Below are 26,194 nucleotides of genomic sequence, written 5' to 3' on the forward strand. Positions count from 1 at the left end.
CTTCTACCAAATGATAACTCACTTTTCCAAGTAAAGAAAGAATTTAATGGCACTTGTTAATGTTTGCAACTACCAACAATAAATGGAGAATGGGAAATAAATATATATCAACCAACCATTATACATATATTCAATGTTAAACACCCATTAACATAACACCCATTTAGGGTTCACAACTTTAGTATTTAAAAATAGCTACACATGCCAAAATAAAAAAGAGGAGAATATTAAATGCCATAAACCTTACAAAGTGCAAGATTCTTCACTCCTAAAGCTTCCAAAAGATAGGAATATTAAAGACTTGGAATAAAGCTCAAAAACAAGACAAGATGCCCCCACAAAACCCCAATAAATCTATTTATAGTGGGTCAAAACTCTGGATTAAATTCGAACAAAAATACACTTCCAGGTCAATTATGCGACCGCATATCTGTCGCATAATATACATGAGGTCCGCATTCTCTTCAAGGCCATCGCATCTTCGAACCCTAGTTTCCAGGCCTTCGTCGCATTTAGGTTATGCGGTCTGCATTGTTGATTTGCGATCGCAATTGTCACCGCATTTTCCGCCTTCAGCAACTTCTACAATGAGTTTGCGATCCATTATGTGGCCCGCAAACCTGTTATGTGATCGCATAATGGACCGCATTTCTTGCAACTAAATTTGAACAGCAAAGTGTTGGACTTTACGATTTCTTTAACATTATGCGGTTTGCATGTTGGATTTGTGGCCCGCATCTTCATATCTGCAATCGCATTTTGCTCTTTTCTTGTCCTTTTTTGGCTTTTTTATTTCATTTCCATGTTCTTAGGTCCTTAAAACTCATACACCGCAAAAACATTAAAATTACATAAGTATAGAAGATAATTGCATTTCAAACAAGCTAAAATCAAAGCAATTTGTATTAAATGTGCCGAAACTCTCCGTCATATCATGTACCAAGTATCTACAAAACTATAAGACCTCAAAAGGCATGAAAATTTTGTAAGACCTTACTACAGGCATAAACTCGGTACCAAAGTTTAGGCTATATATCGAACTTGTAAGACTCCTAAAAAGGCATACCCTCGATATATACACCTAAAATACTACACTCGGGACGAAGAATGGCTCTGGACAAACACAAATGACTACGGTCATACGGCCAAATTAACGTGACTCGGGGACGCCCGACCGTCGCTACAAAATCATAGGCCATTACTTCGAATATACTTCGAAAAGAACCAGTTAAATAGGCTACCCTCGATAGGCAAAAGGGCTTCGACCATGTCAGCTCCAAATAAAAAGGCTTCGAGCTATTCAGCCTATGAGCCAAACCTTCCAAGGTGCTCGAACATCGCCGCAAATGACTTGAAATCGAGGTTCTTCCCAAACCGATGACGGGTCAGGCAAAATCATTTCAAAAAGTCCTCAACGAAAGGAAAGCAAAGCCTACATATTCCTAAGGGCAAAGCGTAAGAGCCATTTTCGCCAGCCTAATGAGCCTTAGGGCCATACACACTAAACGGTCGCATCAACCAAAAGCATAAGAGCCACCGTCGCCAGGAGAAAATTTGATAACTTGAGGGTCAAAGTGATCTCGAGTCGTAACACGATTCGGAGACGGGACCCAAAATATTTAACAATACATGCCTAAGGGCAAAGCATGAGAGCCATTGTCACCAGCTTACATTAAATGGTCACTTCGACCCAAGACGTAAGAGCCATTATCTCCAGCCCACACAAATGTAGAACTTTAGGGTCGATTGAGCTCGAGTAGAAACATGACTCGAAGACTGAACCCAAAATAGTTAAAATACAAATGACTCAATGTAATGCATAAGAGATCTAACGCTAGCTTACACTAAAGGTCGCATCGACCGAGCGTGTAAGAGCCCCCGGGCATGCTTAATGAGCCCCAGGTCCATATCACGAATCTAAGGATGCTCATCAACTCTAAAACCAGCCTACCTTGTCAAAAGCGAAGCAGAAATGGGTACAAAAGAAATAAAACCTCAAGTTTCTTTTATTTACATACGAGAAAAGGTGCATTCTCCATCTACAAGCACGCTCTGAAGGTATCGCATACAAAATGGCAAAGTCTACACCCCGCCCCTGAGGGTTACGACCTATCAGCCTCATCTTCACTCTCCTTGTCGTTGGACAGGAGTGACTGAGAACCACGCTCGTCCTCTTTCACTCGCTCCAACTCTTTTGGGAGAACAGAACTCCTGGGCCCGAATCCTCCCCTCGCGATCGAGGATCCTTCTCAGCTCGGCTTGAGCATCGGCAACATCCTTTGAATAGATCGACATCTCCTGGTCAGCCTTAGTTCGACTCATTACAGATTCTGCCCGGGCGTCAACGACCTCATCCCTAACTATTGAAAGCTCGGACTCGAGCTCTATAATCATTTTTGTCTGAACCAAAGCATTGTCGCGAGCTAGGCAAAGTTGAGCTTCAAAAGCAAGAACTTTGGCCATAGCATCCTTCCCCCTAATACCTGAGCCTCCGCCCGAGCTTTCAACTCATCATGCCCACACCTGGCCCGAACAACTTCATCTCGAAGGCGTTCCAGGGCATCGGTCTTTTTCTACAACTGAAATAAACTAAGTATTAGCCCCAGGAGCCAGAAGGCGGAATGCAGACTCATTTAGGATAAAAAACTACCTGCTCTTTCAGGTGGTTTTCATAGTTTAAGTTCCGGCTCGCCTCACACTGCAAAATGCACCAACTCGACCTCTTTATCATCACAAAGGAGACTTAGGGATCTCTCCCCGTCTAGAGCTTTCCATAGCCTAGCTTCACAACGAAGCAGCCAGAACGGAGCTTGTTGGATGTCTGCAAAACAAAACACATTAAGGAAAGGAAGGCACAAAGCTCGAAAAACTTGTGCCGAAACTCACCGCAAAGTGAAGCCGCTGGGCTTCCTGGAAGGCTGAACGCACACCTCCCAATCCAGTCCCTCCGGCCTTGAAAGAGACTACTCCGATCGAGGCATGGTCATTCAGTGTGCGCGACCCTAGGTATCTAGTATCTCCCGAAATGCTATCAACAGAAAAGGAAGGTGATAGCGAGGAAGGAATAACACAACGCTCACCATGGTATTTTACTCCCCATCTGCCCCGGGACAAAGCTCGCCACTTGCGTTAGTCACAGGTAGAGTGGGTCGCCAATTCTCAGTCCCACTCCGGCAGATCAAGAATATCACCCGACGCCCATGAAACCGGTGTAGAAGTAGAGAGGAAAGCATGATTACGAAACCAGTTTCTGCCATAGACAAAACTGATAAAACACGAGATGCACCACTTACGAGTATAGCTTCATTCCTCAATAAATGGCATGAGCTCCTCGGGCATAATGTTGGCGGTCCGCACCTGGACGAAGCGACTCATCCATACCTGGTTTCCGTTTTCCTCATCGTCAACAAAGAAGGAATAGTCGATTGACACCGCAAAGTCAGCAGATCTTGATGGTCCTGAGGACCGGAGGCGGAGCTCTCCCCTCCCTGTCGGACAAGACCTCGACATAGCCTCTATGGCGGTCACAAAATTAGAGAACTAAAAAGCAGGAATATGTGCAGACGCGTTAGTGCTGGAGTGCCGAAAGACTGATGCAGAAAGGGAATGAAACTGCTTAAAATGGGGTAACCCTCGAAAAGGCAAAAACAACCCTATTTACATATGGAAAAAACGATGATGACTCGCCTGCCTCAAAGCCGGTTAAGAACACTAGCCAATAAACACCCTCTCTAGTCCCGGGGTGGTATCCAACTTTGAGGACCTCCATCGGAATAAGGCTAGGATCCAGGAAGCCAATAGCATCATAATGAGACCCGAGGTGATACTCGACCTCGGGGGTTTTATTGTCGAAAGGAAATCAGGCTCCAAGGAAATAAGCATTTGAACTCCACCCATATAGGCTAGGCCCCGGGTACCATCCCGGATTGGACAAACCCTCTTTCAAAATCTATTTACAGTGCCATAAGGCTATTCACACTAAACCCAGAACCCATTTCCGGGTGGTCCAAAGTTGAACGAATATCCGCTCGGGGACTGCCCTCAAGAGATTAAAGGCAGCCCCCATCCACGGGCCCCCGAGCAAATTTCTTCTCAAAGGTTACCACAGAGTTTAACTAATAAGTCATGATTCTAAGGCCGAAAACATTATTCTCATTTTACTCAAAGTTAAGGTCCCGGTGACCCGAATCTATCGATCCTAGTCAGGTTCAATCTAAGGGATCGCAAAGGATTCCACGCGAAGTCATTTTTATCAACCAAAGGTCGGAAGGAATACTCGCATCAGGGTACGGTATTAGCAACAAGGGTAGAGTCATGCATTCGGAGTCTCCACAAACATAAAAGAATGTAGCAAGCATCGAAGACAAATTGGGGAAAAATATCTTTGTATTCATGAAATATTATATTACAAAAGCCCACGATGGGTCCTTACATATGATTACAAAGGTGCACGAGGGGTCCTTACACGGAAAAGAAAAAGCAAAAGGGTGTATACACAATAAGAGCCTAAGAACCTAGCCCATTCTCAAAGGTGCGTCCTCAATAGCAACATTTTCGATATCATCTCCTCAAGCACACGTCCTCAAAGGCAATATCTTCCAAGCACAATCCCCTCGGGAGTCTTATCTCGACCCCCTAGACTGGAATCTTCAAAAGGAGAGAAAATGAAGGGGAAAGTAAAGGAGAAGAGCAAAGTGACGCAGAAAAGGCAGGAATGAATGAAGAAGTTGTGTACGCCGAAATTAGGGGGACCGATTTCTCGTTGGTAATGTACTTCAGGAGATCGCCTCAGAGGCTCGAGACATCGAGCCGGATACTTCCCTCAAGATCTGTCGACACCCGACTCGGGGATAATGTTGGATGAGACCCCGACGGGTATAGGAGGCTTCCGAAGAATGCATCCGGGGCTGGTCAAGTCTACCAGGGCAATCTAACGCCGGTCTACGTCTACACCACGAAGCTAGTTAGCTGTCCCATCCTGCCTCCTTTATCATTTAACGTATCTTGTACTAAGTTTGGATTCCCCCCTCATAAAAGGGGAATCATTGGCACTCTGTAAGCAAGTTACTCTAACTACTCCACATAAGATCAATAACAATTTTCTCTCTAACTTACTCGCTCGAGGCTACCGCTTTTATTTATTGCTTTCATATTTGTTCTTCATTTATTGCTTGATATTAGTCATAAAAAGCCCCCCTTTAATTATATTCTAACTGTCATTCCCTCCTCGGTTACCCCCGAGAGCAAGAGCTCGAACCCAGGCATTGATGTCGAGGCCCCTCACCGACCAGTTCGAGGCCAAAGTAACTGATCTCTCGGTTCGATTATATTCCTATTTTAGCTCGCATTTTATCTCATATTTTCATACGCTTAGCATCAACTATTCTAATAACTAGCATAAAAATAGATCACGTATTTTTAGAGTCCTATTAACAAATTTTATTATTATTACCATTTTCACGGTAAACAGTTTGGCACCCACTCTGGGGCTAAAAATAATAGTGATTATTTTTCTTGCTAGTTTCATTACACAAATGCAAGTTATCTTTCACACTTTTTCTTGTCCAAGATCTTCGGTTTCAGGTCAAAATATCTGGCTCAGTGAACAGAGTCAAGAACGACAACCTCAAAAACCACAGAGAAAATGGTGTGGCTGTTTCGGTTGTTGGTGTGCCACCGCAGAACCCCAATAACGAACCTGGACCGATTCCAGCAGATGCAGATTCACAAGACACGTAGCAGGTCGACGAAACCTCACACACCGACAGAAGCATACGACATGGCGACCAACAGGAAGCCCAAAAGAACCCAGTTCAGGAAGAACAGGAAGTTAGTCTTCATGTTATTTTCAAAATGTTGCAGGAACAACAGTTGGCTATCGCTCAGTTGCAAATCCACCCCAAGACTCCCAGCACAACAGTACCGGAAACAACTCCCCCAGTCGAACATGTACCCAAAAGATCGAGTAATAACGGATCGATAGCCGACCCTGCTATAGTAAAAATGCTTGAGGATCTCACCAAAAGGATCAAATCGGGCGAGAAAATGATAGCAGCCAAAAATAAGAAGGTCGAGACCTACATCTCTAGGGTCGACCAGATCTTGGGTGCACTCCCGGTCCTCAAGGGTGTGGATTCGAAGAAGTTCATACAAAGGCCATTCCCTAAAGAAGTAGCCCCGAATCCCATTCCAGAGAAGTTCAGAATACCAGAACTCCCTAAGTATAATGGGACCACAGACCGTAATGAACACGTTACTACCTAAACCTGTGTGGTAAAAGGCAACAATATAAAAAATGACGAGATCGAGTCTGTATTACTGAAAAAATTCGGGGAAACACTCTTGAAGGGGCCTTGATGTAGTATCACAACTTGGCTCCTAACTCCATAAATTCATTCACCATGCTAGCAGACTCCTTCGTAAAGGCACATGCCGGTGCCATCAAAGTAGCGATGAGGAAGTCCGACATTTTCAAAATGAAGCAAAGGGAGAACGAGATGCTATGGGAATTCGTGTATCGCTTTCAGATGGAACGGATGGAGCTACCACCAGTCTCCACGATTGGGCAGTGCATGCCTTCACTCAAGTTCTGAACGAACGGAGCTTGGTGGCTTCAAAATAGTTGAAATAGAACATGATCGAGTACCTAGCTGTGACCTGGTCAAACATCCACAACCGGTTCCAGTTGAAGATCAGGGCCGAAGATGACTAGTTGAGAGCCCCTTCAGGCTCTGTATATCCGAGCAGGCTCCTGGCAAAGGAACCAAAACCAAACAAAGAAAGGCATTAGCCGTACCTCGAAGATAGGATAAACGCCCGAGGCACAACCTACCATGCAATGATCGAAGAGTGGATCGAGGACATGATCCTCGAGGGCTCATCAACAGAGCAAGGTTCGATCGGAACGTTGTGCCGAAAGGTGCACCCCACTTGTCAAAATACAACTTCAATGTCGATGTGTTAAACATCGTGTTGACATCCGTCGCAATAGAATTACAACTTAGTATGTGCATTCCACAACACGCACAACCACAAGACCGAGGATTGTTATCCGCTACGAGAAGAGGTAGCTCGATGGATTCAACATAGCAAGTGAAAAAAAATAAGGAGAAATCATCCTTCCGGTCACCATGTCCGACACGACCGATGACGCCAAATTCCATGTCATCGAAGGAGACATGAGGTATAATGCCTTGTTCGGACGGCCGTGGATACACTGCATGAGAGCAATACCATCCACCATTCACCAGATGATGAAATTCCTAATGAAGGATGAAATTAAAATCGTCTACGGGGAACAACATGCAGCAAGGGAAATGTTCGCAATACACGACGTGGCACCAATGCTGGTATCTCCGCCCTCGAATAAACTAAAGGGCGATCGGGCTTCACCCTCGATCAAACTTGACGAAATGAAGTAATGGACTATACTGCATCCTCACCTTGGGCAATTGAAATAAATCAGCCCTCGCGATTGTAGCGTATCAATCCTTGAGGCGCCACCGGCATATCACACTTCAACGTACGACCATCTCCCTTTTTATTTTGAATTTATAACTAACCCTTATGCAGGCACTCGATCAAAGTGGTCAGAACGCTAAACCTACTTGAAGACCTTAAGTTTTAATAGGCATGAAAATTTTGTAAAACCTCAATAGGCATGACAAAACCGTAAGACCTCAATAGGTATGGCAAAACTGTAAGACCTCAACAGGCATGAAAAATTTGTAAGACCTTACTACAGGCATAAAACTCGATCCCGAAGTTTAGCCTATCTATTGCATTTGTAAGACTCCCGAAAGGACATAACCTTGATGTAGATTTCTAAAATACCACACTCGGGATAAAAAATGGCTCTGGCCAAACACAAATGACTATAATCAAAATGACTACACCAGCCAAATTAACACTACCCGAGGACGCCCGACTGTCACTATAAAATCATAGCCCATTACTTCGAATCTACTTCAAAAAGAACCAGTTAAAACAGGCTACCCTCAAAAGACAAACGAGATTTGACAATGTCAGCTCCAAATAACAAGCCTACGAGCTACTCAACCTACGAGCTAAACCTCCCAAGGTGCTCGAGCATCGCCACTAATGACTTGAAATCAAGGTTCTTCTCGAACCGACTACAGGTCAGGCAAAATCATTTCAAAAAGTCCTTAATGATAGGAAAACAAAGCCTACATATGCCCAAGGGCAAAAGCATAAGAGCCATTGTCGCCAGCCAAATGAGCCTCAGGGCCACATACTAAAAGGTCGCAATGACCAAAAGCGTAAGAGCCACTGTCGCCAGCTTAAAATTTGAGAACTTGAGGGTCAAAGTGAGCTCGAGTCATAACCTGATTCAGAGACTGGATCCAAAATAGTTAACTATACATGCCTAAGGGCATAGTGTAAGATCCATCGTCGCCAGCTTCACGAGTCACATGACCGCATACATAAAAGGTTGCTGCGACCCAAGGCATACGAGCCATTGTCACCAGCCTCCCCAAAAAAAATTAAGGGTCAAGTGAGCTCGAGTCGCAACCCGACTCATAGACTAAACCTAAAATAGTTAAAGTACAAATGCACAAGGGCAAGGTGTAAGAGCCATTGTCACCCGCCCATGCAGACACAAAAGCTTGAGGGTCGAGTAGGCTCAAGTCAAAATCTGACTCGGGGACTAAACCCAAAACAGTTGAGCAAAGCATAAGAGCTCTAACGCTAGCTTGCACTAAAGGTTGCATCAACCGAGCATGTAAGAGCCTTCGAGCCTGCCTTATGAGCCCCAGTGCCATATTACAAATATATGGAGTCTCACCAACTCTGAAACCGGTCCGCCTGGTCGAGAGCAAAGCAGAAAAGGGTACAAATGAAACAAAACCTCGAGTCCCTTATTATTTACAAAATGTGAAAAGGTACATTCCCATCTATAAACTAGAAGGTATCGTGCGCGAAGTGGCAAAATCTACGCCCTACCCCCGAGGGCTAGGACCTGTCAGCCTCGTTTTCACTCTCCTCAACATCAGGCAGAAGTGATTGAGTGTTTACTGTGAAAATGGTAATAATAATTAAATTTGTAAATGGGATTCTAAAAATACGTGATCTATTCCCGAGCTAGTTGTTAGAGTAGTTGATGCTAAGAATGTGAAGCTTAATGATAAAATGCGAGCTAAAACAAGACAGTAATCAAACCAAAGGGGCCTGTTGCCCGGATGCAGGGCCGGTCGATAAGGACCTCCGGGTCGGGACTCGAATCGAGCTCGAGCTATCGGGGGCAACCAGGAATAGGATAACAATAAAGCATACAATCAAGCAAGGCTCTTTACAGTCAAAGTTGCGCAATATAGCATGAAATAAGTAAGAAGACAATAGATATTAAAGCGGCCTCGAGCCAGTGAGAATGAACAAAATAAGAGAAAGAGAGATATTCTTGATTTAGTGGAGAAATGGACCAACATCAGCCATTTACAAAGTGGTATGGGTTCCCCTTATAAAGGCGAGGGAACACGGTCTCGTACAAATATGTGGAGATTAAACACAAAGTACAGAGATGGGATGGTTTGACGTGATGCCTCAGCATAGGCTCTAGATAGGCCGGGCCTGTCAGACGTAGCCATGTGCCTTGGGAGATTCCCCCTCCGTCCTGGCTTCGGTCTTTGTTTCCTCCAAGTTGGGCTCCGACGAGCCTCGAGGTCAGGAACTTGGTCGTGGCCTCCTGCCCTCGGGGTCCCGAGGCATGCTTCCGAAATGTCCCGACAGTGAGAAATCAAGTCTTTTGATTTCGCCGCATACAGATAGTCTTCGCATTTCCCATAATGAAGATATGGGAAATGATTCTGACACTTGACTCATTGAGCTTCTTTCGGTGACGTCGTACTAATGATGCGACTCCTGGCCTGAGCTTCGCGGTGATTAGACATTAATGGGCTTGTGCTTCTCAACTTCATTCATTGCATGTACATCCTACCGTTCATCCACTTTGGGCGTAGACTCCTGTAGGCTTTTGCAAGTTGTATGTAATGACCCCTCGAGGGCTGCGTGTACACAAACCTTTATAAATAAGAATATACCCCGTTGATTTTTGCTTTCGAACTTTGCTTTGTTTCTGTATTCTCTCATTCCCTTCAGGGCCCTTTGAACGCTTTCTTTTGTTTGCTAGCTACTGATATTAGGCATGGGTGCGGGCGTCCGCCCTAGTCTTCTGCTAATCGGCATAGCTCTCATCCGAACCCATCATCGTACTTCGGACCAATCTTGGATTGATCTGATAGGTCTGGGCTATCGAGGCCCTCCGAGTTGTATGGAGATCATGTGTCGAATTTTGGGGCTTTCGGGAATGTTACCCTGGATGAAGGTCATCTTCGGGTACCCGGGGCCCCCTATTGATCTTGATGTAGATAGCCCCTTTAGAATGTATAGGATAGACTTCTGCTAAGGAGTTTTCCTGTATTCGGGAAATTTCTCGGACCTTGATGGAGCTTTTGCGATCGGAGCTTCCTGTGTTTATTCCTCTTCTCAAAAAGAGGGGATCACTAGACCAGGTACTTGACCTGCGTCAAGTGTTGGCATTTAAAGCTTCCCAAAGTTGAACTTCTTTGGGCCGGGGGTTCTTGACGTAGAGTGCTATCTTAAGCTCGGAGATAATACGAACGGCCCCTCGACTCTTGACTCCTCGTTGAAGGATGCTTTCTGGATTGGGTGTTGACCCGTCAGTCTAAATCGAGGTTGTTGGCTTACCTGGGCCTGCCTCGGGCAGGCGAATCGTTGCTGCCTCTCGCATATGTGTGGGGCGGCTTCGGCTTTTTCGCAAGATTTCACTATTTTTAGATAGCCGCCTTTTCTGCTTTGGCACGGGGTACTTCATCTCTTTAGGCACAAAAAATGTTGGTGTGCATGCTTGATTTGACCTGTTAGTTTCACCATAGGCATGGAAACCACTTCGGGGCCGATCCAACAGGGGTCGGGAGTGCTGCTCCTGGTGCTCAGGAACCGAGGGAGTTCGCTCTAGAGACGGTGTCCTTGATAAAAGAGGAACACCTGTAGATGGCGAGGAGATACTGTGGGTGGAGCGAGGGGATAACACTACAGGTGCTTTCCCTAGATGACGGCACTGCGGACTCCACCGATGGATTCTTGAGCGTATACCTATACCCTTTCGCATTTGGGCCCCTGATAGGGTCGTGCTTGATTTTTGCTTGAAGTATTAAGTTACCCTAGCATAGATTCATTCGTCGTTTTGGTGAACGGCATTGATGATGATGTTCTTCGTGGAGAAGGCCAGGCTTGAATTCACACTGGATCACCTTATCAGGCTATATCAGCCCTTTCATAGTCGAGGCCTGCTAACTCTGAGATGTCGCTTGTCCATGCCCTTTGTTATTGATGACGAGGAAAACGGGGATCGAGAGTGGGCCAGTTGGTTTATTCGGGTCCGGACGACTGACATTATCCCTGTGGAGTTTTTGCCATTTCTCGAAGGGTGGAATTATACACGTGAGTGAGGCGTTTGACACTTTTTTAGATTTCGCCTATAGTAAAAATCAGCTGAGTAATAATGTTGTCTCCCTTGTTGCAGCAACTTTGTGAATACCGGGTGAAGTCCATGATCTACCCAGCTAGGTCCAGAAGCCGGTGACCCATTCGTTTTGTGACGAGCGCAGGTGGTGAGCTGTACTTCGTACCGGATGGGGAGCGCAGTACCAAGGTATGTGCGTATGATGCCTTTGCCTTGCCTTCGTATACCCAAGGTAATATTTTCCCTTCTATTTGTGATGGATTTGCCGTTTGCAGATATCGGGCGGTTCCTTCGGATGGGGAACCCACGGTGTGATGGAGCCTTTAGTGGTGTTGGTCAGGCTCACATTTCCAAGGAAAGGGCGTCGCCTGGGTCCGCTGCTCCCGGAGCGCCTGATTCCCGACTGGCAGTTCCTTTGAGCGAATACGTTGTGCCCGAGGTCGATTCTTCTGGGACCGCAGGGGGAAAGATCAACAAGACTGTGTTTCGACTTCGAGGAAGTCCGTCGGCTTCACTTTGTGGTGAGTTCATGTACAGTTTCCCTGTTCCCCATGCCCTACTCCCTCTATTGAACCTTCCTTGTGCAGGCTTGTGATAGGCTTAGTTCTGAGCTGCTTTGTCAACGGGCCAAGCTTCAGAAAATTTTGGATGAGGGCTAATCCCTTAGGCTCCTTAGCAAGGAGAAGGAAGTTGAGCTGTAGCATTGGCGATATGAGGCGCATCGGAGCTCAAATTATGAGAGCTATTTGATGGAGCAGGTAACATTCTGTAGTACGTGCTTTGCTCATTTCTAAGCTATAAAGCTAACCCCTTTTGCCATATTAGTTGCAGAGAAAGGCGGAGGCCTTGGAATACCTCAAAGGCGATGTCAACTGTGTCAGAGTTTCTTGCGGGGAGCTAAAATCTCAAGTGCAGGTTCGAACTTTGGAGGAGATGAGTGCCTCGGCTAAGGTTCCTGCCTTTGAGGTCCAACTCCGTTTCACTCATGACAACGCCAAAGTTCAAGCGGATATGATTAGGAAACTCGAATCTGATCTCTCGAAGGTCAGAGCTGAGATAATTGATGCCCGAGAAGAAGCGACACTAAGCCGAACCAAGGCTGATCGTGAGATGGCAATTTGTATGAAGGATGTTGTTGATGCGCAAGCCAAGCTGAAGCGATCCATCGACCGGGGGAAGAGGATCGAGGAATATGCTCGTTGTAGATCCCAAAGAGAGGTACTCGAGGAGGTCGGTGCAAGGGGCTTCGTCCTCTCGGAGGAATTGGCTCGAGCAAGGGTGGATGAGCATGACGCTCAGTTATTTCTTGTTGATGTTGTGGACGACAAATTTGACAAGTTGTAGCCCTTTAGCGCAGAGTGTAGATTTTGCCATTTTGTCGCTCTAGATTTTGCCATTTTGTCGCTTTGCCTCTGATATACGTAAGGTATGCCTATAGATGGAGAATGCGTTTTTGTTTGCTCATGTAATATATAAAGAGAAACTTGAGGCTTTATTTCTTGTGTACCTTTTTTTCTGTTGTTGCTTTCGATCGGGAAGGCTGGTTATGGTGTTTGGGGGGTCCTCATAGGTTCGGAACAGATCGGATAGACCCGGGGGCTCTTAAGTTCAATCCTTGGCGCGAACAGGTGCTGGGGCCTCCGTGCTATGCCCGGTTGTTTAAGCTTAGTCTCCGAGTCGGGCTCCGGCTCGAGCCTTCTTGTCCTCGAATTTTGTGTGCCCGTTCGGGCAGGTAGTAACTGTTTTTATCTCTTGCCCTTGGGCATTTTCCGTTTCAACTATTTTGGGTCCAGTCTTCGAGTCGCATTGTGACTCGAGCTTTAATTGACTCTCAAGCTCTTTCCTGCCTGCATGGGTGGATGATGATAGCCCTTTATGCTCTAGGTCAAAGTGACCTTACGGGCGCGTGTCCTAGCGGTTTACTCGGCCGGCGATAGTGGCAATTATGCCATGTCCTTAGGCGTATTGCAGTTTTCAGGTCTAGTCTCCGAGTCGCATTGCGATTCGAGCTGTAATCGACCCTTAAGCTTCCTGGATTTCCTGGACGACGATAGTGGCACTCATGCCCTTAGGCATATTGCAGTTTTTGGGTCTAGTCTCCGGGTCGCGTTGCGATTCAAGTTGTAATCGACCCTTAAATTTCCTTGATTTCCTGGCCGGTGATAGTGGCACTTATGCCATTTAGTTGTTGAGACCTTTTAGTATGTGGCCCGAATGCGTGCATAGCTAACTATTTTGGATCCGGTCTCCGAATCGGGTTACGATTCGAGCTCATTTCAATCCTCAAGTTGTCAAAATTTTTTAGTTGGGGACAATGGCTCTTACGCTATTTGGTCGTAGAGACCTTTCAAAATGAGGCCCGTAGGCTTGCTTAGCTGGCGACAATGGCTCTTATGTTTTTTTTGCCCATATGTTTTTTGTAGGCTTTGTTTCCGCTATTTAAGGTCTTTTTAGAGTATTTTTGCCTGACCCGTCGTCAGTTCCAGAGGAACCTTGATTTGAAGTCGTTGTCAGCGATGTTTCGAGTACCTCATAAGGTTCATAGCTCGTAGGTCAAGTAGATCAACGCTCTTGTGATTTGGAGCTGACGTGGTCGAAGCTCATTTTTGCCTGTTGAGGCAAGCCTGTTTTAACTGGTTCTTTCTGAAGTATATTCGCAGTAGTGGCCTGCAATTTTTAGCGACAGTCAGGCATCCCCGAGTCGCGTTATTTTGGCCATATCAGCTGTTTTGACCGTAGTCATGTGCCTTTGGAAATAGCCATTATTGATCCCAAGCGATAGTTTAGGCGTCTACACCGAGGGTATACCGTTTAGGGATTCTTACAAATGCTATGTATAGCCTAAACTTCGAGGTTTTCATGCCTGTTGAGGTCTTATAGTTTGCCATGCCTATTGAGGTCTTACAATTTGTCATGCCTATTGAGGTCTTACAGTTTGTCATGCCTATTGACGTCTTACAGTTTGTATGATGTAAAATAGATATGTTTATGCCGAGTTTGCCCGCTAGGGGTCTTACAATTTTCGGATTTTTCAGTGCCCGATGATTGGCAAAAGTCTCCGAGTCATCGAGTTTGTTTATGCTTGAAGACCACTTCTCGTGAACTTGGAGTTGCATTGTGAGGGCTTGCTGAACCGTTTAAGTCTTCGAGTATCTCGGGATGTATTCAGCGGAGAGTCCTTTGCTGCGAATATGCTGAAATAGCCTTTTTTGAAGTATGAAATGCTGAAAAGATATTCTTTATTGCTTGGCTTAAATATAGGCTATAAATACATGTCGTCTCGTTGCTTGTGAACTCGGCCCGCATGGGTGCGACTCCTCTAATAATCTGATCCGTTTAAATGATTCCATTTTGAAACTTAGCCTGCCATTTATTGGCAACTTCTAAGGGGGCGGTGTCCTGAAGAGAAGGCCATCGCACATCGTCTGACTATAGTAGAAAAGGCCCGCGATTTCGTCGGATCCTCTTCTAGAGGGTGTGCTGCTCTACTAATAATCTTGCTGGCAGGAACCTCTTTAGGTTGGATATCCGGTCGAGGGAAGAGAGCACGGCGGGCCCCACAGAGGTCTCGGATCTCTGAGTGGAGTTACAACTTATGAATGCCTCGGCTGACTGCCTTCATATAGGTTAGAAAAAGAAAAGAAACAACAAGGGAGCAGAGTAGTTCTTCCCTGCTGCAGGATGTGTAGGCGACGTTTCGAGGCCTGGTATATTTCTGTCATTTCGAGGCCCGAGCCCTTAATACAGCCTTCAGCTGTGTTCAACTAGGCTTGGCCAAAGATGTGGTTCTGCTTACCCTTTGATCCCTTCGAGGGCGAAGGCATTGATGCCGACAATGGGTCATATGGTGAGGGATTTCCTCTCGTCGCGTGTAGCTCCTTGTCGAATACTTTAGTCCCACCTCTGTCGTAGAGTTTCATCCCTTTGGAGGAGTGTGGTCGAAGTCGCCTCCGGCGGCGTGCCCGTTGTCATTTGAATGAAACGTCTATGTTTCGCAGACTCGGCATTCCAGCCTAAGCTCAGGTGGGCTGTATAGAGGGAGCGGCCTTCCTGATTATTGTGGCGATCGCGTCTGGAATCCATCAAGGATTCAAGGTGTGGGATTGATTTGGTTTGTTAGTCTGAACCGCCCCATTGGCTTTGGCCTAGCATCATCGGTATAATTAATCGAACCATCTGCACTCATGAACACATGTTTTATTTTAAATAGGTAAAATGAGGGAGGGGGTTACCAATCGCGTTAATACGAGGCCAAGGAAAAGTCTCGGCGTCCCTTTTCTTGGATGCAAGGGTGTCCTTTGGGTATATTCCCCAGACTCGTCTTTCCCCGATGATAAGCCCTTTCCCTCTGCATTTTATGGGTCTTTGAAGGGTGTCACCGCCCCTTTACTGTTGTGGCAATACACCGTGGCTTGTCTGCTTCATTTTTCCCTATCTCCTTCCTCTCTTGGAGCTGGATTCGAGCCTGACCGCTTGATGATACTTGGTGGCGATCTCTATTAAATAGCACAGTTGTCGTTCTTTTGAGCCGGTGACCGCGCGCACCCTGTGGTTCCTGCACCGGGCCATGGTTCTCTTGAAGGTGTCTTGGTCGAATAGGTCTAAGCTGCCTGGCGTTCCTGGTTTTGCTTATGGTGATCATGATGTTTGGTATAACAATGCTAAAATCGTTCTCGGCTGGCTGGGATTTCCCTGCCAGTTGTGCCTTGTTGAATATGGTTCCATTGGAGGTTCTTCGAGGGTGCTGCCCTTGGGCTATTTCCCTATCGTTGTGAGGTAGGTTACATCTCGAGTCGTTCCTTCCATTTGCAGCCAATGGATGATACCTCCATCCGTTTGGCATTATCTTCTTTGGTGGGAGTTTGATTGGATATACTGAACCCGAGGAGGTTCCCGGACAGTTGTCCACGACCCCAATTCGTGGCTGGTGCTGGGTGTGGGCATCCAACCAGTCTTTGGCTGGGTATCTGATCAGGCTTCGGTTGAAATGTCCTGGAGTCGTCGGGCATGCTTCGTTCAGGCCTCTGGTGAAGGCCTGTGTTGCCCAATTGTTCGAAACCGGGAGCGATCTCATTCGTCCTATTAGGGAATAGGGTGCGGCTTCCCGCAGTATTTCATTTCTTCTTCGTTTGGCCTCAGGTGTATCGGGCCCTCTTGGTACTGCTTTGATGGCGTCGGCGCGTGCTTCCGCGGAGGACCACGCTGGTATGGTAAGTGAGTCTGTAAGCTTAGGTGCCAGGTGGTGGCGCTGCATCATGGTTTCTTTCGAGAGAGTTTCTTCGAACTTCCTCAACGAGACGGGCTTGAACCCATCATCTTGGAGGTCGCTACCTTTGAATGAGCTTGCGTAAGTGGTGGTGCGGCCGTAGGGATCTAAGGTCCTGTCGCACCTATAGGGTTTTGGCGTTCCAGGTTTTTGTAAAGCGAGTTCTGGGACCGTTTCCTTGGGAAACGGTCGTTGTAAGAGCTTCCACGAACCTGATTCGATCCTTTCGATGAGATTCCCAAGCAACCTCACTGCGGCGGGGTCGGTTAACGATCTGTTGTTACTTGATCTCTTGGGTACCAGTTTGGCCAAAGGAGGTGTCTTTAGCGCTACTGCGTTGGGAGTCTCCGGGCGACTTTGCAGCTGAGCAATAGCCAACTGCCGTGCCTGAAACATTTCAAAAATAACATGAAGATTAACTTCATGTTCTACTCGGGTCGGGGTTTTTTTAGCTTCCTGTTGGTCAATGCGCTGTATGCTGTCATCGGCACATGAGGCTTCATCGACCTATTGCGCGCCTTGAAAGCCTGCATCCGCTTGAATCGATCCAAATGCATTATCAGGGTCCCGCGGTGTCACGCCAACCTCTGGAGCGGCCATACTATTTTCGCCGTGGTTTTTGGGGTAGTCATTCTCGATTTTGCTTACCGAGCCGGACATTAACCTGAAATCAAAAGATCTTGGGCAAGAAAAAGTGTGAAAGATAATGTGCATTTGTGTGACGCAACTAGTGAGAAAATAATCACTATTATTTTTAGCCCCACAGTGTGCGCCAAACTATTTACCGTGAAAATGGTAACAACAATTAATTTGTAAATAGGATTCAAAAAATACGTAATCTATTTCCGAGCTAGTTGTTAGTGCAGTTGATGCTAAGAACATGAAGTTTAACGATGAAATGCGAGCTAAGACAAGACAGTAATCAAACCGAAGGGGCCTGTTGCCCGGATGCAGAGTCGGTCGATAAGGACCTTGGGGTCAGGACTCGAATCGAGCTCGAGCTATCGTGGGCAACGGGGAATAGGATAACAATTAAGGATACGATCAAGCAAGTCTCGTTACGGTCAAAGTTGCTCAATATAGCATGAAATAAGTAAGAAGACAATAGATGTTAAAGCGGCCTCGAGCCAGTGAGAACGAACAAAATAAGAGAAAGAGAGAGAGAGAGAGAGAGAGAGAGAGAGATTATTGCTTTAGTGGAGAAATAGAGCAACATCAGCCCTTTACAAAGTGGTATGGGTTCCCATATATAGGCTAGGGAACACTGTATGGTACAAATATGTGGAGATTAAACACAAAGTACGAAGATGGGATGGTTTGACCTGATGCCTCAACATAGGCTCTGGATAGGCCGAGCCTGTCAGATGTAGCCATGTGCCTTGGGGGCTTCCCCCTCCGTCCTGGCTTCGGTCTTTGTTTCCTCCGAGTAGGGCTCTGATAAGCCCCGAGGTCAGGAACTTGGTCATGGAGTCCCGCCCTCGGGGTCCTGAGGCATGCTTCCGAAATGCCCCGTCAACGAGAAATCAAGTCTTCTGATTTCCCTGCATACATCGAGCATCACGCTTGCTCGAGCCAACTCTTTCGGATGAACAAAACCCTTGGCGCCGATCTCTTCAAGTACCCTTCTTTGGGACCTGCAACAAACATATTCCTTAATACTTTCTTCGCGATCAAGGGACCTCTTCAACTTGGCTTGGGAATCAGTGGCATCCTTCAAATAAATCGCCATCTCCTATCAGCCTTAGTCTGGCTCAATGTTGCTTCAGTCCGAGCATCAACGATCTCAGCCCTGACCTTCGAAAATTCAGAATCGAGCTTCATGATCATATCCGCTTGAACTGAAGTGTTGTCACGAGCCAAGAGGAGTTGGGTTTCGAAGGCAGGAACTTTAGACAAGGCACCCTTCTCCTCTAAAGGTTTAGCCTACACCTGAGCTCTTGGCTCGCCATAGTCATCCCTAACTCGGTTGTCTTCACCTCTAAGGCGCTCCAGATCTTCCACCTTTTTCTGCAAATGGGATAGGAAAAAAATTAACCCAAAAGGTTAAGAAACGAAACGCATACCCCCCGGGATGAGAAATTACCTACCCCATCAAGTAGCTCTCGCAATTCAATCTCCGGTAGGCCTCATATCGCCAGTGCATTAACTCAATTTCCTTCTTCTCACAAAGGAGCCTAAGGGAAACACCCTCATCCAGAGCCCTCCAGAGCCTAGCTCAACAACAAAGCAGTCCGGACTCAAGCTTGTCGGAGGCCTACAGAAGAAAACTCAGTAAGAAGTATAAGGTGATAGGAAGGATGGAATAACGCAACGCTCACCATGATAATTTGCTTTTGCGCCACTCGTGCTCCTCGGAGGACAAGTGGGCCGCCAAATCCTCTGGCCGAGCCTGGAAGGTCAAGGGCATTGCCCGATGCCTATAGAAGCACTACAGAAGAAGGAAGGAAGACGCAACAACTAAATCCGCTCTCGCCATAGGCAGAACTGGTAAAGTTCTTTAGAAATAAAACTTGGGCTCTGTCAGCAGAAGCCCAAAGAGGGGAATGGTAAATGTTGTTTTGTCAGGCATGTGGTTTAGGTTTGGGTTTGGTTTTTGGGTTGTTTCGACCCATAGGTTGATTTTCTCTGAAGGTAATTATCAACCTGGTAAAGGGTAATTTAGGGAGTTTGGATAGAGAGAATATCTTATAACTGCCTAGGAAGCTGCTAGGAAGGTGGGGTTGGGGTTAATTTCAACAAACAGAACAAAAATTCATGGATGAAAATGAAAGAATGAAAATTGGGGAAAGGGTTAATTGCTAAAACCTGAAAGCATTTCTGTTGCCCTAAAAGCCCTCAATATAAGGTTGGTTTTCAGTAAAAATGAGGGATTTTAGAGAGTGATATGCAGAAAAAAGCTAAAAACGGCTAAAAAAGATAGCTCTTCACTGATAGAACTTGAAAAATCAGAAAGGGAAAAGAAAACAAACAAAAGAATTTTGCAGAAATCACTGTTCCATTGCAGTTTTATCTTCATTTTCTTTGAATTTTTAAAAGCTCAAGTGGACTACTTTTTTTCTGGGTTCAAAAATGGTGTAAAACTGATTGTAGGTTGTGCTGCAAGTTGCTGATACACTGATGTTGTTCTCCTCTTAATCTCAGGCTCATTTTCTTTGTTGTTTGTTGCTATAACCAGGTACTTACTATACTTCATTGACATGTGAAATGGAAGGATCTGAAGCTGTTTGATTAAATTGAAAATCTATGACACCTTTGTTTATTAAATGCTATTTCTACGTTCTTAAAGCTATTAGATTCTATAATTAGCTTAATTTTCCTTCATGTGTATGTTTGCATTTATGTTGCTAGCTTTGACTTTTGTAAGCTTGGATAAGTACTTTAATATAATTTGTTGGTTTGTAAAGGGACTGGAGTAGTGCTTAGATATGCAGATTATGGGATTTTTTTAAGTATGAAGAAGTTTTGTATAGTAGTAGGAAATTTTGCTTGAATTACTAAGGGATATATCGGATGTGATTGAGAGCTTTCAGTTGAATCCATGTCACTAAGTGTATATGCATATTTTTAAATCATATTAAGTGTCTGGCTAAAAAGTGAATTTTATTAAGTTTTAACAAGGAAATCAATTATGTATGAGTTGTTATAATGTTTAAGTGTTGTACATCTCATAATAGTATTATGATTTGGTATAAATTTGTGATAAAAATGTGCAAAGTAACTTGGGCTTGTCATGAGGCAACGTCACTGTTGGGCCTCGAATGGTAGCAGACATAGGCCTAAGTCGAATAGCCCAGTCTCACGCTAGCCCCTTCAGTTTGGGCGTGATTGTTTTGTTTACCCTGCGTAATTGTATTTGATGAGTTTCCTGAACTTCAGACGTTCTTGTGATTATTTGGTTTCAAGCTCTGGCAACAGGCCTCACAGCTGGGCCATTGTTTTAGCCCATTTAGGCTAAAATGTCTCTCATTAATTCTCCTGTCAGTTTGGGCTTCATGGGAGCCCAGCTCTCTTTTGGTATTTTGTCATGTAATCTTACAAATGGCAATTGGGCCTGCCGCTAGCCTAGGACCATCAAATAACTGAACACTCGATTCAATTTAATGTCAGTCCTCTAGTTATTAGATTAGATTAAACATTAGCTTAAAAATAAATTCGAATTCCCTTAGTTTTCCTTAATAATTGGATTCCTTTAATTAGATCGAGGTGCGCTGTATTAGCAAAACCTATAACTTATGGCCCTTGAGGATTAGATCAAGAAATATTATAAACTAATTTGAGGCGTGTCATGCCGAATAAAACCCCAAAGCCCATGGCCCTCATTTAATTAATATTATTTCTTTAAAATCGGGGTGTGCCATCAATTTAATTTTCCATGGCCCTCGCAAACCTGTTTTTAATTTGGGCTTCCGCATTAGCTTTAGGCGCGTTCATCAAATTGATTTTTTCTTAATTAACTTGGGTGCACATTTCATGTGACCCAAATTTCAATTCTTAACAACGTTAAAAAGAACGTGTCGCGAACCGCGAGTGCATTTCATGTGGTGTGGTTCAAAGTATGTTGTAAATAACGTCGAATCTTCCTAAAAGTACTTTAAAATAATTAAAAGTGGTTTAATAAGTTAAAAATACACCATAGGCTAAAACGTGTAATAAATCGGATAATATGCCAATTATAATAATTTAAGCAACCGTGCTAGAACTACGGAACCCGAAAATGCCTAATATTTTCTCCCGAGTTAACAGAATTCCTTACTTAGAATTTCTGGCTCGCAGACTTCAAAAGGAAAGTCGAATTTCCTCGATTCGGGATTTTAAACCGGTGACTTGAGACACCATAAATTATCCCAAGTGGCAACTCTAATTTTAATAAATAATCATGTTTTGATTGTCACTTAAATTGGAAAAAACTCCCTTATACCCTTCCGGAGGTAGGAAAAAGGAGGTGTGACAGCTCTGGCGACTCTGCTGGGGATCGAACCCAGAATCTCTAGTTCACGGTTCAAGAATTCGAGCTTAGAACAATTGTTATATTTGGTTTTATTTATTATCTGGTTTTATTCACATGTTTGGACCTAATGTGCTAAATTTTGCGTTTTACTGCTTTGATATTGTTGGACTGTATATAAATTGCTACAAATTCCTCCTCTCTCCGAGTCTTCTAAATCATTTGGGAAGTGTGCACTTCGTGTGATTTCTTTTCTGTTAGAGTCATATCCCAATTTAGAACGAGGTTCGGATAAGTTGCAAAGCCGGTGAAGCTTCTATATTCCCGGTACGCTGCCCCCCTCGGCTCGAGCTGTCCGCTCGGGTAAGCCAGGTCTAGAACAGATAAACACAGGTTTTCAAACCTACTATAATATAGCCTTATGCCGGATCCCTAGTAGGAACGCTTGTTTACATCATGTGCATTTTGATTTTGGGGACTCAACATAGGGGTTGGGTCCGTCTAGGACAGGTGCACCTCAAATCGAAAGACCATCCTGATGCATTTTTGCTTGCTACTTGCGCATTTATTTGACTCGTATTGCATGTTGAAAGGCTTCTAGAATAAGGTAAAAATGGATAAAAACCAAATTGAGGTTATTAAAAACTTCATGCCGGATGTGGGATATGTAGGCAACCCTCATCGGGTCCAACTGCTTTTGCAAACATAACCCAAAAAATATGAAGTGCCGCTGTTTTGTCATAAATAAATTAGGTGGCGCCATTCTTGTCCCAAAATATCCAAAAATGCCCCAAAAGGCGTCGGAAGGCTATTTTTGCAAAATAGCCACCTAGGGTCCATTTTCAAAAATTTTGGTTGGTTAACAAAAATAGCCCTAAAATGTTTTGTTTTTGTTGTTTCTCTCTTGAGGTACTGAACGCCTGTATTCGCAACAAGGTTTTGTTCTAAATTTTGTGAAAATAAGTGCTTTTCTCTTGAGTCAAAGTAAACCACAGTCTTTTAATCAATCACCTTAAATAAATGTGTAGGATGAGCACAATTGAAAATGAACCTTTCACTGTCTGCGAGGAAATCTCGTTAGAATTACATATGTGGTGGAATGATTTGGGAAAAGTCAACAGAAAAACTGTGATACAAGCTTTGGGCGGGCTTGTTGGTCTTCTAAAGATTAAGACGAGGAAGGATATAATTGAAGCTTTGATACCTTTCTGGGACCCAACACATAATGTATTCCATTTTGCTGATTTTGAGCTAACTCCTACGCTAGAGGAAATAGCGGAATACGATGGTTTTATTGGGAATCTCAGAAATCAATATCCGGTGGCACCTAGAATAGTGACTCCCCATAAGTTTCTGGATCTACTAAGCATCAATCGGGATGTTCAAGATGGAAACTTGGCTAAGGTATTCTACATATTCTATTTCTTGTACCAACGTTACGAGAATCCCTGCTGTTTTGAGATGCCAGATATCGGTCTTACTCATTCGGGAAATAGAGACAAGTGGGAAGCTCGGCGGGGATTGGCTTTTATAGTGGCATTCCTGGGTGTTTTGATTTGTCCAAGAAAAGATGGAAACATTGAATTGGGCTTGTGGGTATAGCCGACTTCATGGCTAAAAAGGAAAATGGCACCATTGTACCAATGATCTTGGCGGAGATTTACCGAGCCCTGACTGTTTGCTGAGAAGGAGGAAAGTTTTTTGAGGGATGTAATATGCTTCTACACCTCTGGATGGAGGAACACCTTTGCCACCGTCCGGGGTACATGAACTGTGGCATGACCGGTCTTGTATGCATTGAAAAACATGAACAACGGGTGGAGGGCTATGAGTTCTCGGATGGTACGGAAGCATGGGTTGCACACTTGATCTCCCTGACTGCAAACAAGATTGAATGGACATTCGGGTGGCTCTCGTTCAGTGAAGTCATTGATATGTCGGCGGAGGTGTGTTTTCTTCTATTGATGGGTCTCCGGAGCATTCATCCTTATGCCCTACACAGAGTACTACACCAGTAAGGCAGGTACCAGACTATCCCATATGATGAGGATTTGAGTCGGTAGGTCATCGAATTGGAACCCAAAGCTACTTTCCCAGAAGAAAGGGTGCGTCGAATTTGGCATCAATGTAGGTTTTTAGAGCCGAAGAGTCAGGTACTAGATTTATCCAGAGGAGAGTTTGAGCCTAGTTACACAACTTGGTACGGTAAAAGGTCCCAAGTTCATCAAGAGCCCGAACGGCCCACAAAAAGGCCATATGTCCAACAATTCACTGATGGAGCACAAGAGCATTGAGATTGGTTGACAAAAGAGGCAAACTACAGAGCCACCATAAGCAAATTGGAGGGACAGATTCGGGATCTTAAATTTGACAAAAGTGTACAGTCTGCTGCCGACGAAGGGGAGAAGAAGAAATTGGCTCAAGGAAACAAGGCCCTTCGAGCACAGATCCAAAAAATGAAAATAGCTGTTGAGAATCAGGAAAGGAGCCGAAAGGATGAAAGACTCATAAGTGGTCTCAAGAGGAAAATAGTTGAGTGTGAGGATGATCTATAAAAATCCGAGGGTAATTTGGCAAGGGCTCGGGCATAGTTAGCAAAGAACGCAGAGGGACAAGTAGAGTTTGTCCGGCAACTAAAAAAGACATATGAGGGAGAAGCCACCATGTTGAAGAAACAACCAACTACCCTCGAAAATGAGATGGCCAAGCAAGATGAGAACTTTAAAGCAGAAAGGGAACATTGCTATGCATTAATGTCCCAGTTGGAGGAAGATATGCAATAGTTGCAAGGTCAAAACCATCGTGATGCCCAGGTGCTAGAAGCTAGAACTCAGCAAATAGGGCGTTTACTCCAAGAAAAGGGTATCATCACAGAGAGGGTTAGAGCAATTGCTGACTACATCATCATGAAGTGCCATGAATGTTAAGAAATAACTAGAACCACCTTCTTTGTTGCGGTAATGACCTTTGTTCGCCAAATAATGAGTGACCTGGAGCGTCTTCAAGGGGATCTTGTGCATAGGCCCGTGGCGAAACCGACTGATGTCCCACGGGCCCCTGGAGCAGTTTAGGCATTCATGTATTCATGATTTTCACTGTATTTTCATTTTCTTTGTTGGAGTCGGTTAGTCTATTTCCGGGTCTGTATTTTCATCCTTTTGTTGGAGTCAGTTAGTCCCCCATTTTGAGTCTGTTAGTTCTATAAGATGAGTCGTTTTAATCAAGACATTTTTATTTTATGAAAAATTCGAAAACACCCAAATGTTTTTTACACCTATTCCCAAAACTACGCTTGGTCTGATTCATGCAGCATCATGATACGTAGGCAATACCCATAGGCTTCGATCATAACCATGAAAAAAAAGAAAGAGGAAAAAAATAGAGAAGCAAAAGAGAGAAAACAAGGAAAATCGGGAAAGAAATAATGACAAAACAAGAGAGGAAGACGAGAGAATAAAGAAAACCAAGAATCAAGCAAAGAAAAGCAGGAATGAAAAAAGAGAGAAGTTGCAAAATAAAAATTAGGGAAAGACGGGATGACGCAAGCAACCGATCAAATTCATAATAGAAATGGTTAACTACTTAGGTGAATTGCATCCCCAATGTGCGGTTGCCTATCTGTTAAGCCCTAATCGCTAACAAGTTTGTGGTTGTCATCAAGTCTAGGCAGGTGGTTAGTTTGTTTGGTATTCTGGCAACTCACCTGTACAACACCAGGTCCAAAGACAAGTTGATCATGGCCAACCAAGAACTAGATGCAAGAGTTATTGATCCGTCAATAGAGGTGGAAGAATCTAATGTTAACCTGAAAGAGGAATTGTATAAGTTGAAACACCAGATGACAGAGATGTACCAAGCATGGGTGAAAGGGCATCGACCACCATCATACCCCGCCAACCCTGCTTTTGTCCCACCACTGGCTCAATCCCAAGAAACTCCCACTATTGATTTATCTCTAGGCTTTCCCATTTACCACCACTACCAAGGCACCACTTCCCAAACCCCACAAGCTCCACCACCCAAACCAGTCCCATACCATTCTCCACCAGTCACCCCTGTCTTCGTGGCACCCCCACCCGCTATCAAAGCATTTTGACTTTTCTTATAAATCAACACTCATTATCATTTGCTCTCACTACATTACTTATACAACATTACTATTACTTATCTTGATGAACCAATGACTTTGACATGCAATGAGACATCGCAACAAACTGACATGGATTCAGAGGAAACCGATAAAGATGCACAAATAGTGGCACGAGAAGTTATTATTTGCTCTATTGGGGTATCGCACCGCAGTCCGCACATCAACCGGGGAAACCCCCTATATGCTGGTTTAGGGTACAGGGGATGCAATTCCCACTGAGGTAGAAATCCCTTCTCTAAGGATCATACAAGAAACCAAGCTCGACGATGCAGAAAGGGTAAAAGTCGTTATGAACAACTAGCTCGTATAGATGGAAAGAGAATGAATGCA

The sequence above is a fragment of the Nicotiana tabacum genome, chromosome 7 (genome assembly GCF_000715075.1).
Source record: "Nicotiana tabacum cultivar K326 chromosome 7, ASM71507v2, whole genome shotgun sequence".
Lineage (NCBI taxonomy): Eukaryota > Viridiplantae > Streptophyta > Magnoliopsida > Solanales > Solanaceae > Nicotiana > Nicotiana tabacum.